The sequence below is a fragment of the Opisthocomus hoazin genome, chromosome 4 (assembly GCF_030867145.1).
Source record: "Opisthocomus hoazin isolate bOpiHoa1 chromosome 4, bOpiHoa1.hap1, whole genome shotgun sequence".
NCBI classification, from domain to species: Eukaryota; Metazoa; Chordata; class Aves; order Opisthocomiformes; family Opisthocomidae; genus Opisthocomus; species Opisthocomus hoazin.
Genome location: NC_134417.1, coordinates 70,551,686 through 70,562,564, shown reverse-complemented (window position 1 = coordinate 70,562,564; position 10,879 = coordinate 70,551,686). Strand labels below are relative to the sequence as shown.

General features: G+C 41.0%; 1 pseudogene; it reads right to left on the bottom strand.

Moving 5' to 3' along the window:
- Positions 1-1,330: 1,330 nt before the first annotated feature.
- LOC104332536 (phosphatidylcholine translocator ABCB4-like) overlaps positions 1,331-10,879 on the bottom strand; it is a 38,276-nt pseudogene continuing 28,727 nt past the window's right edge.

Genomic DNA, 10,879 nt, shown 5'->3' with positions numbered 1-10,879 from the left:
GCTTTGTACTGATTGATTTATGGGTGGACTGTTTAATGTGTAGCAACTAAACATTGTGAAAGAGAGATGATCTTGGGGACAGATGAACTTGAAATACAGATTCTAAAGTACCCATTGTTTTCTCTTTTCTCTAGTTTTTGGAGTTTGGAGAGAGATCAGAGATTATTGTTTATTATTGTTACAAGGAAAGGCTGAGGGAGCTGGGCTTGTTCAGCCTGAAAAAGAGAAGGCTGAGAGGGGACCTAATATATGCTTACAAATACCTTAAGGGTGGGCGTCAAGAGGATGGGGCCAAACTCTTTTCAGTGGTGCCCAGTGACAGCACAAGGGGCAATGGGCACAAACTGAAGCACAGGAAGTTCCATCTGAACATGAGGAAGAACTTCTTCCCTCTGAGGGTGATGGAGCACTGGAACAGGCTGCCCAGGGAGGTTGTGGAGTCTCCTTCTCTGGAGATATTCAAGACCCGCCTGGACAAGGTCCTGTGCAGCCTGCTGTAGGTGACCCTGCTTCAGCAGGGGAGTTGGACTAGATGACCCACAGAGGTCCCTTCCAACCCCTACCATTCTGTGATTCTGTTCCATTATAAAATCATGGTGTAATCAAATAACATGCTGGATAATTTTGTTTCTGAGCACTTAGTGTGGTGTACTTAGTGTGCACACTTTTAAATGCCCCCTACCCCCCCCCCCCCCCCCTTTTTTTAATGTTCTCTGAAGGTTACAAATTCTTTAACATCACCTGATGTTCTGGGCTATGTGGCCACAAAGATGTAAAATGTTGCAATAAAATTATTTTTAAAATTGATAATACAAGACTGCTTTTGGGATGAGAAGGGTAGTTTTGTTTGGTTGGGTTTTTACAAAAAAAGAGCCTGCTGTTTGTAAGGCATATTTTAATATAAAGAGTACACTTCAATATTTTTTGTTCAAGGTCTGTAATGTCTCCGTTCTTCCCTGCAGCCTGACCATAATCCTATGCTTCTGTTGGCTTTTGTGCTGTTGGTCTAAAGTGCAGGCGGCAGCGTGCCGTAGCGCTCAGAGCTGCAAGGGTCGATGGGGCTGTGCGCGCGGGGAGAGCTGCTGCTGCCCCTGGCCAAGCCTGGGCTGCTGGCGGGGCCAGTGTTGCTTGGTGTGCTGGAAGGCTCCAACGGCAGGGACACAGGCTCTTCGTTGCTTCCCGAAGGAGTCTCCTACTGCCACCCAAACTGCCTATGTTCTTCTGTAAGGAACATCTGGGCTTGTTGTGCAAGTATATATGTGCAATAAATACAAATACTTCTTTTCATAGAAGTCCTCTATTTCCACTTTGGCATATTAGTGTGAATACATCACAGCCATGGCACAACCAGCCAACTTGCAAACCCCCATTCCCGTTTGCAAAGCCAAGGTAGCTTTTCCCTTTCTGTATCCAGGGCAGAGGCAGCTTCACCTAACAGGAGGATTCCGGGCTGCTGTACCAGAGCTTGGGCAATAGCAGTGCCTTCAGGGAGCTGGGTTCCTTTGCCTCCCACATGTGTGCTCTATTTCTAAATACAGAAAGAAGCATAAGCGTAAACCTGGATTTGGACTTAATTCTGCTGAGTGGGACATTTCAGCTGCACTTCCACTGAGGGATGGTCTGGGGCAGCCGCTTTCCTCGTCACCGGGGCAAGTGTGGGTGAGGAGCCTACATACAGCAGCCAAGCTGAGAAACACGTTTTTGGGTATGTTTAACTGCAAAGCAAACACCATGATGCTGAGCAAGAGCAGTGCCATTGGTTTTGGGGCAGGGGACCAGGGTGCAGAGAAGCTGAGTGCAGGGTGTGAGAGGAAGGTTGTGACAGTGCCGGGAGCGAACCCAAAACAGCACCGAGCAGCCTGAGCAGTCAGCTCTTCTTCGCCGCCCAGTTCTCTCTAAGAATAAATCTCAGCCTGAGAGACATTGTGAGCGATTTAGGATGAATTCGCAGAAGAATTCAAAATTGTGTCTGCCTTGCACCCTATTTTAAAGCTAACACAAATTTACTTCAGAAATTTGATTCCCACTCTGCATTCCCCAGTTTGAGACTCCTTGATTACCTGCTATGTGAACAAACGTACATCTCTCATCTAAGGGATGAAGATTTTCAGGGAAAATGCACCAACCTCCTAAGCCTGTCGGAATTTATTGACGGAGAGATGTTTGCCTAGCCCATATTTTCCACCAGAGCAAGCTGACAAGCAGGTGTTAGCTTCAGCTGATCACTGCAGACAGCAGGTAGGAAGGGCCATTTCTTGCATTTACCTGCCAATAGCTGCTCAGCGGGACACAAGATCAACTCCTGGGATTTTCTCCTAGCATGGTTATTCACAGCCAATGTAGAAAGCCTGAAAGCGCTTTTACCTCCAAGGTGCTGTTTATTTTACAGCACAAAGACCCGCTATACTGGAGACTCAGCTTGTCACATCAGATGCAACCAGGGCATAGCAACAGCTATAAACAGGGAAAGGGAGAGAAAGAAACAGGAACAAGATGGTGGATTTCTGCCTGTTTTATCCAAGCCAGCTCTGTGTGTGGCTTCATACACCTGGCTCATGAGATGTTGAAAAAACCAGGGTGAGACCAGGGCTCCTTGGGCTGCCTTAGGACTTTCCTGTTGCTTTCACTTATCTAAAGTGCCCAGCCTCTTTTTCCTGTACTTTCTGCATGTCTGTTGCTCTTCCATGCTCTTCCATCTAGAACAACTTGCCTGAGCACCAATATTACTCAGGTTATTTTATTAACAGACTTCTCCTGCAGAAATGAAGACTCATTCCACTCAGGCATCTGCAGCAACGGGACTGAACAAATGCCTGCAGCCACTGTCACCTTCTAGCTCTCTGCTTGTCCTTCAGGTCTTCTGGGGGGGGAAAAACTCCCAAATTTCAATGTCTGATTCAGTAAGCCACAGAAATAGAAATGCTTTTAATCTGTATTTACTTAGGAAAGCAGGAATAGGCGCTATTCCTGCCCACCCCCCCCCCTCCCAGTTGCAAGTTAGGAATGAGGGCCTAATTACCTTTGGTAGTGATTCAACAAAGGACCGAATATCGGCTGCTTTTGCTGCACTGGTGATCTCATGCAGTGCCTTCCAGCTGTTAGCCCCACATGCGATGCTTTCAGCAATGGTGCAGTCAAACAGCACTGATTCTTGTGAGATGATACCAGTCTGAGCTCTCAGCCACTGGATGTTTGCTGTCTCTGCATTTTGGCCATCCAGGAGATAAAAAGTCAGAAATAATATATTTTAATCATCATACTTTATAGATGACTGGGTTTTGTTTTTGTTGTTTTGGTTTTTTTTTATTTACGGCCTGTAGCAGACAGGGCACTCAGGCCGTTTCATATCCTGAGTCTGTTAACTAAGGCACTTACGCAGCGCAGCAGAGATGGGGAGATGAGTGTTAAAACCTAGCTATTTGCAATCAATACAGTAACATCACACGTCCCTATGGACCTTGAAAAACTCCAGCTGTATGAAGCCACTGTATTGCACCTCACTTGTTTATCACCCTAATGAAGAACTAATAGAGATGTACTTTCTCTGCTAGCTTGCTATCAGTACTAGAGACATTTGTTACTGTGCTGGTGACAGAAAGATCTGTTTCAGGAACCAGGAGATCTGCACCACAAAGTGTTTCCACAGCCCCTCCCTTTACTAGCAGCTTTATCCCATCTCTATTATGCTGATATGGGAGTCAGCTGTCCTCACCTCTCAAATGACAGTAATCCCTAATCCCATGACTGAATATTATCCTTGTACATCAGTGAGAAAAATTCATCTACCACCACATGCTCATGTAAGATGGGATACATGTGTAAAACTCTACATATCAGCACCTGAGCTCCTCTTGTCCCACTGTAGCTTATCTGGACATTAGCAACCACAATTGTAAGTTTAACTGTCTCGGTCATGCAGAGACTTATTTTGCCTGCAATAAAACATCAGCCCATATTTCTGCTTTATCCTTATGACTTCTATCTGAAGCAGAACTAATAAGCTGTGGCCTAAATCACCACCCTGTGCCTGTGGGTGCACTGTGATGTTGGACTCTTGGAGCACAGATCATCCTTTTGTTCTGTTTATACAGTGCCTGGCATGGCAGAGAGCCCTAACCCAGGGCTTGGATTCCTCAGCACGATGATGAACCAAAAAATTATAGGCTGAATGTTTCTGTCTTTACAAGAAATATTGTATTTGTGTGCACATGAGACTAGGGACCCCTCTGTAAGAAGTAACTCGACTTGCCAACTGTTTTCTGTGTGGGTTGAAGAGATGAATCTGTCTTTTTATTCTCAGAATGTAATAGAAGCGGTTAAGTGATTAAGCACTGAGTAAGTATTTTTTCCAGTCTCAGAAAAAGATATCTCACAGTTCAAGGCCACTCTCTCATTGACAAGCACCAGGAATTAGATACAAAGTCCAGGGAGAAGAAGCCAAAAGGTCACTCCAGCATCTCCATCTGTCATGGAGGCTGGCTGTACCTCAGGCTCCAGTTCAGTTTGAGTCACAGATGACAGTTTTGCCTTTCACAGAGAGTCAGGACTATGGTGGGAGGCAGATATCTGGGCTTGGGAAGTCCAGTGGTCACATTTTTCTCTGACTTTTAAAGGAAGGATCCAAATCCTCTGAACTGAAGCCCTAACTATGGATGAAATACAGATGTAAGTGAAGAAACATATGAAATATGAGATCACTTTATTTGGCAAGCACAAAATTGTCCTAGGAATGCACAGGCATCCATCTGCAGCCTCCAGATGCTTCAAGATCCAAGAAGAGCTGCTCAGGTTTTTTTTTTGGTCTTCTTTTACTTCGTTTTTGCATGCTTGGTGACAACTCAATGAAGTTCAGTAGCTGCCCTAAACAGCAGTGCTGTTAAATTTCCAACAATTCGTCCTCACTGTAACTAAACTAAACACCAGTGACACCAGTAGGCTCTGTTCAGGCCGGTGTAGCAGCTTTCCTCCTTTGGATCCTGTTCCAGTAACTTGAAATGTCATGGGAAATTCAGAAATTTTACTTTCCTTCTACTTTGCCCATGATTGCTTAGAGAATATTTAAAATCCATGTGTTCCTGCCCTTAATTATCAAAAATATTACCAAAAAAATTAGAAACATTGACAAAAGTGTGTAGTTCTACTAGCAAAGATGTAAGCAGATTATTTAAGAGGGAAAAAACAAATTTATATTAATAAAACAGCATAAGCATTTGTCAAGCACCTGCAATTTATGCTTTGATGTGGAACACTTACCATTTCTCCACTGAGTGGATTATAAAATCTCTCAAGCAGCTCCACAATAGCTCTTTCCACAGCCACTGCTACCAACAAGAGCCAGAGTTTGCCCTTTTTCTACATTCTTGTTCAAACTTCGGAGCACTTTGGTCTCTGGATGGGTTGGGTAGTTAAATGCCACATTGTTGAATGTTACTTTTCCACCAAATATTTTCTAATTGAAACAATACAGTTAGGACAAATTTTTAGGCTAAAGGAACAGATCATAAAAGACTATGAAAAGCATTTGTAAAAGAGATCAGTGGATGTTTTTCCAAAGGACCAGACTTCTCTTTTTTCCCAGGAATTAATATGTAGTAAGAGCCATTGTAAAAAGACAAATTCTCTCCTAAATATTCTACTCTGCAGGAATATTTTAATTAAAATTCTGTTCTGTAAACACAAATTCTGACAGTTTCTCTTACACCATCTGTTAAACAAGATTACATTTTCAAAAATAACAATAAGCCTAGGTAGCTGACTTCTGTCTGCTTTGCAAGGACCTCCTTAAGATTCTTGGCACGTTCTTTGCTGATTTTTTCCATTTTTGTCCCTAAAGACGTTGCAAATAATATACTATCTTTGATCTGTGCACAGAATCAATCCTTCTACTTAAAGACATTTTCTAATTAATTTACTATAAAATGTAATGTGATATATGTAATATGGATATATGCCTACACAAGAAGAAATACAGTTCATATGACTGAGTAGATCTAACATGTAAATACAGACATATGCAAATAACCAATCTGCATAACAGTTCAAATGTGGGATACTTCATAAGACTTCATAGCTATTTTCCTTTATTATGTGTGTGTATATATGTATACATACATATATGTACATAATAAACACAAAGTTTATAATCTATATGTGGTAGTTGTCTGGAACGGTCTGTCCTCTTTGATATATGACAGGCCACATGCACCCTTATGTTCCTATACATTTTTAGTTACTAGAGTATGTGACAATCTGTTATGGACAACTTGCAAAGAAGTCATCCCTCGGAAGTTTCTGGTTAAATATTGGAGGCCTAGTTATATGTTCAAGATCCATGCTTAGGCAGCTTCACGCAAGAAAGTCTTGAAAAATGATCTCTGCTGCATGAACTATATTTCCACTGGCTCTTAAAGACGTTTCAGCAAGAGATGGGTGAGGTTTTGGCACGAGAAGACACAAAGCAAAGCTCAAGCCCAGTTTGGCTGGATGAGTCAGATGTGAATGGGCTCACACAGTACTTGTTTTCAGTAGCTATAGTGTGGGTGGGAGAAAAAAAAGAAAAACAGGCTTGAAATAAATTAGAGTCGTATGCTATGCTATGCATAACACTGTGCTTACTTATGGGGTTCTCTCCTTCCTTGTTGTAGCTATCGATGGCAGGTACTCTTCAAACAGCATGAACAAGTGGGCAGCTGACATTTTGGATTTGGCAGAGTCTGGAGTGAAAGGAGTGCTTTGTCCTAATGCCACTGCAGTAAATACAACAGCTGAAAAAACTCTGTAAAGATAAAAAGGAGAAAAATATATTGACATTGGTGTGGCAAAGGCAAGAAAAGCTTTTATGGGCAGGTTAGGAGCTTCAGGTAAATACTCATTAATAAGGCTGAGCTTGGGTAAGAGCTGTCTACTGCAAGCTCTGTGACTTTTTTCCTTACTGAGAAAATCCATAATTTGTTTTCAGGGAGGAGAGCAGCACTGTAAGCTTCCCTTCCTTGCCCACTTGTCTGGATTTTTTAGAGATGGATGTGTTGATTGCTGTTTCTGTTCTTAATGCATGAGATGTGGTAGGATGTATAGTTCCTTGCAGCTCAGTTTCTTCATATATAAAACTGAGGGTATTAGTTGTGGAGCAGTCTCAGTTATGGATTATGGAGGATCATGGAGAAATTTGACATTCCACATTTTTTTTGAACGGTCCAGTCTTCCAGGCACAATCAAATCCTGGAGTTCAGGAGAAAAAGGCAAAAGTCAAATGGGAGTTGAGAAAGAGGTGTGAAATCTGGAGGAGCAAAGGGCAGTAGGAGAGAAGATACACAAGGAGGAGGGATTCACCTGAATGCGTAGGCAAAGGGAGGGTAGTGCTGGTTTTTGAGATGGGGTTGGTGTAATCAGGGTGAGAAGCAGCTTCAGCTTCAGCAGCATTTTTTGCCAGGCAGGACTGTGGAAAGTGCTAAAAGCAAGTACGGAATGTGCATGGGAAACAGGGTGGCTATTGACAAATACGGACAAGGATTTCAGCTGCAGGGAGAAAAGCAAAGACCTGGTTAGATGCTGGAGACAGGGCAGGAAGAAAGAAGGATGAAAAGGTGCCATTCGGTGGTAACAACTCACTGGAAACACTTCAAGAAGGTTTTTCAGCTCTGGGTGGGCATTTTCCAGGTTGGGTGTTTGCTGAACCTTTCTTCTGCTCTCCAGCTCTCTTGTCCCAGGGCTCACAGTTTCCTCACCTCAGTTTCATTCATTACTTGCTCCACTTACCCTTTAATCTTGTCTACCTACGCTCTCTACAGCTAAGCCATGTGATTCTGTTGTTAAAGAAACCAAGTTGGCCACAAAAACAAGGAACGGCTTTGCTTTGCCTGTCCCCGTGTTGCCTTCCTTTTACCTGGGGCAACCTGGTTACAAGGGAAATCGTATTGTAGGTAGCCAAACACAGTCTAAAAGCATCATTTATTTTAGATTTGTAATAGTGTAAGGAAGGAAGGAAGGGGGATATAAGAGTGAAGAGTGAAAGACAGAAGTATTTCTTGATTTTTTTTCGGTTCTATACTCTATGATTTCCTAATACCTATAGAAAAATCAAACATACTCTCCCACTTGGACAAAAAAGAACCTAACAAAGAGATACTTACAAAAGCACATATTTAAACCACGTATGTTTGTTTCTCACTAGATAGGCACCAAACCTAAGCCACCCAGTGTAGGTAAAGTATGTGATAGCCTGTGTAAAGGCAAAAGTAAATCCAAAGATATCTGCCTTCTTTACAGAATTTCTGTAACAGAAAAAACATACAATCATGGTTGTATTGTACATTCATTTGCAGAAATCAAGGATGTGAAGAGTACCCTATAATTTAAAGGAATCCACAAGTCCTTAACATTTTAAAGTAAAATAATCTCCAGCTTTTTGTAAGAGCCTAACCTAAGATATCATCATTCCTGTATGCTTCAGTTTCGCCTCTGTCTGCAAAAACCAATGAGACTGCTGGGACAGAAGAAGAAATTGCTCTAACTCTAAATATTTTAAGCATGTACAATTTGTATTGTCTTCACCTCGTTATTTTCAGAATTCTAATGCAGTTGCAATTCAAAGTTTCAACGAACTGACACATGAGGAAAATCACTGAGAACTTCAGAATTTCTACAAAGCAGAAATTACTTCAATAGAACAAATCTTCGTGCTTTGTCTTACATTGAACTAAAGCAAGTGACAATTCACAAGGTTTCACATGATCTGTAATAGTGCTTTGATAAAACAGCAGAGTGAACAAACATAGAAGCTGCTGTGCAGGTCCACCCTTCTGGTTCCTTCCTCAGGAAAATCCCGCTGATTTTTATAGGAATGTTACATAAACATACACATAAAAACTGCCTTTGGTTTATTAAACAATAGAGTCCCTCAGAAGAAAGAGCTTGTGATTATAAGAATTAATAAAGGCTTCCATTTCCAGAATTACAGCATCATGGAGACTTCGGGGGGGGGGGGAGGGTCATTAAGAACATTAACTTTAGAACGTTACCTGAAATGTCAAGAACATTAGCTTGAAGAGAAAGATAAACTATATTTTTTATGTCACAGCAGAGTTTGGAATGAAATATTTTATGATGCGCTCACAGAGATAAATTGTGATTAAGTTTATTGGTGTTAATTTATGTTCATTGTAAAAATGAATATTTCAATAACTTTTATAAAGACGCATTCTTTTACCTATATGATGCCTGCAAACTTTTTGTGTACATAAGTTCAAATTTGCTTTCCTGAGACAAAATAACAACGGTTTGAGTATTTTCTACGGCTTCTGAAGTAATCTGTATTGGAGAGCAGATATTCATCAGCAGAAAAACAAGATTATATGGACATTTTTAAACATAATCTGATAAATGGAATAACTGCAATAGAAGTATGTCTGCAATACTATTGAAAACATGGTTGCAAGAGGTGTAGATATGCTGCTGTTAAATATAACCAATTAATGTGGATTATAGCAGTGAAGTTGAGACAGCATACATATTAACATGAGCCAGCAATGGGAGTTTGTTTTACAGTGGGCTTGTGTAACCTATCATGAGCATGATGCCGTGCAACTGTCATCACTGTGGGAGCCTAGTCAGGATAAACTGGACAAGCCTACATCACCTGAAAATGCATTTGGAACTGCAGGGCAAACATATGTCCACATTTTCAAAAGCAACTAGGGATTTCTGAGCTCACCCATAAAGAAATGGCCTTTGCCAGGATGCATTCCCAGCATTTTTGGAAAATCAGGAGTCTTTCAAAACTCATAATGGAGAAAATGAAAACCACTGGCTATTAATAAAAATGTAGAGACAGGTTTTCCTGGCCCATATGGCAGCTTGGCATCTGATTCCTGTTAATTTTTTGTCTTTGAAAATCTTCCTGTTTTCCCACAGAAATAAAAATAGTAGAAGTTTTCAAATGATTAATGATGCAAGGTACCCAGTCTTGAATGAAAAATAGTGGAAGCTCATGGCTTAATTTTCTTTAATGCTCCCCAAATATTAAGGAGATTTAGTTGTAGTTAATTAATATCATCAGTAAATCTTTTAATAGAAAAGTTGATTTAACCTTGGTCAAGAATCCAGCAAATCAAAATTCAAAATGCAAAGCATCTTGGAAAGTGATTTTGTAAAGTATACACATGGAGTACTCTACCCATTCCAGCTCATCATTTAGTTCTGAGGTACTCATTTTATGGGAAAAGAAAATTAAAAATTATCCACTGTCTAGAAAGTCACCTCGGACCTGGAACTCAAGCTCAATTCTTTCTCATGTACTGTCACCCAGTGGGAGATCTGTACACTGTGGAGTCCCACCGCCTCCACAGAAGCCCCTGTAGTGTCTGCACCACTCCAGATCATGTGCCTGTGGGTTGTACTGGGAGCTAACTGACTGTTAGATAAGCATATGAAAAATTCTGCTGCTCATAAGGCAAGCATGAAATACATTCACTCTCTTTTAGCTATGTAGTTTCTACACTACCTTTCAATAAGAGTATTTATTTGAATCTCTCATGAGTGAATATGGCATTTCTCCATAGGTATTTTTCCAGGAAGAACCCTTCTTTTAAAGACAAGTGCAAATTTTTACCTAGAGCTAAAAATAGATGCTTGGGACTTGTTTTCCTTCTGGTTTGCTTGACATGTTGAGTGAAACATTTTGCTGAGTTACCATGGAAATACATGTGTTTTAAATTTTGCCAGAAACTGGGGATCTTCAAAAAATTGTTTTGATTAATATAGTCTGCCAAAACTAGATATTCAGGTCATTGCCTAACAAACATGTAACTCTTCTTACAAACAGTCTCCAAGGAAGTTGGCATGCTATAATGATAATCATCTGTAAACAGCTTGAGTATGAGAG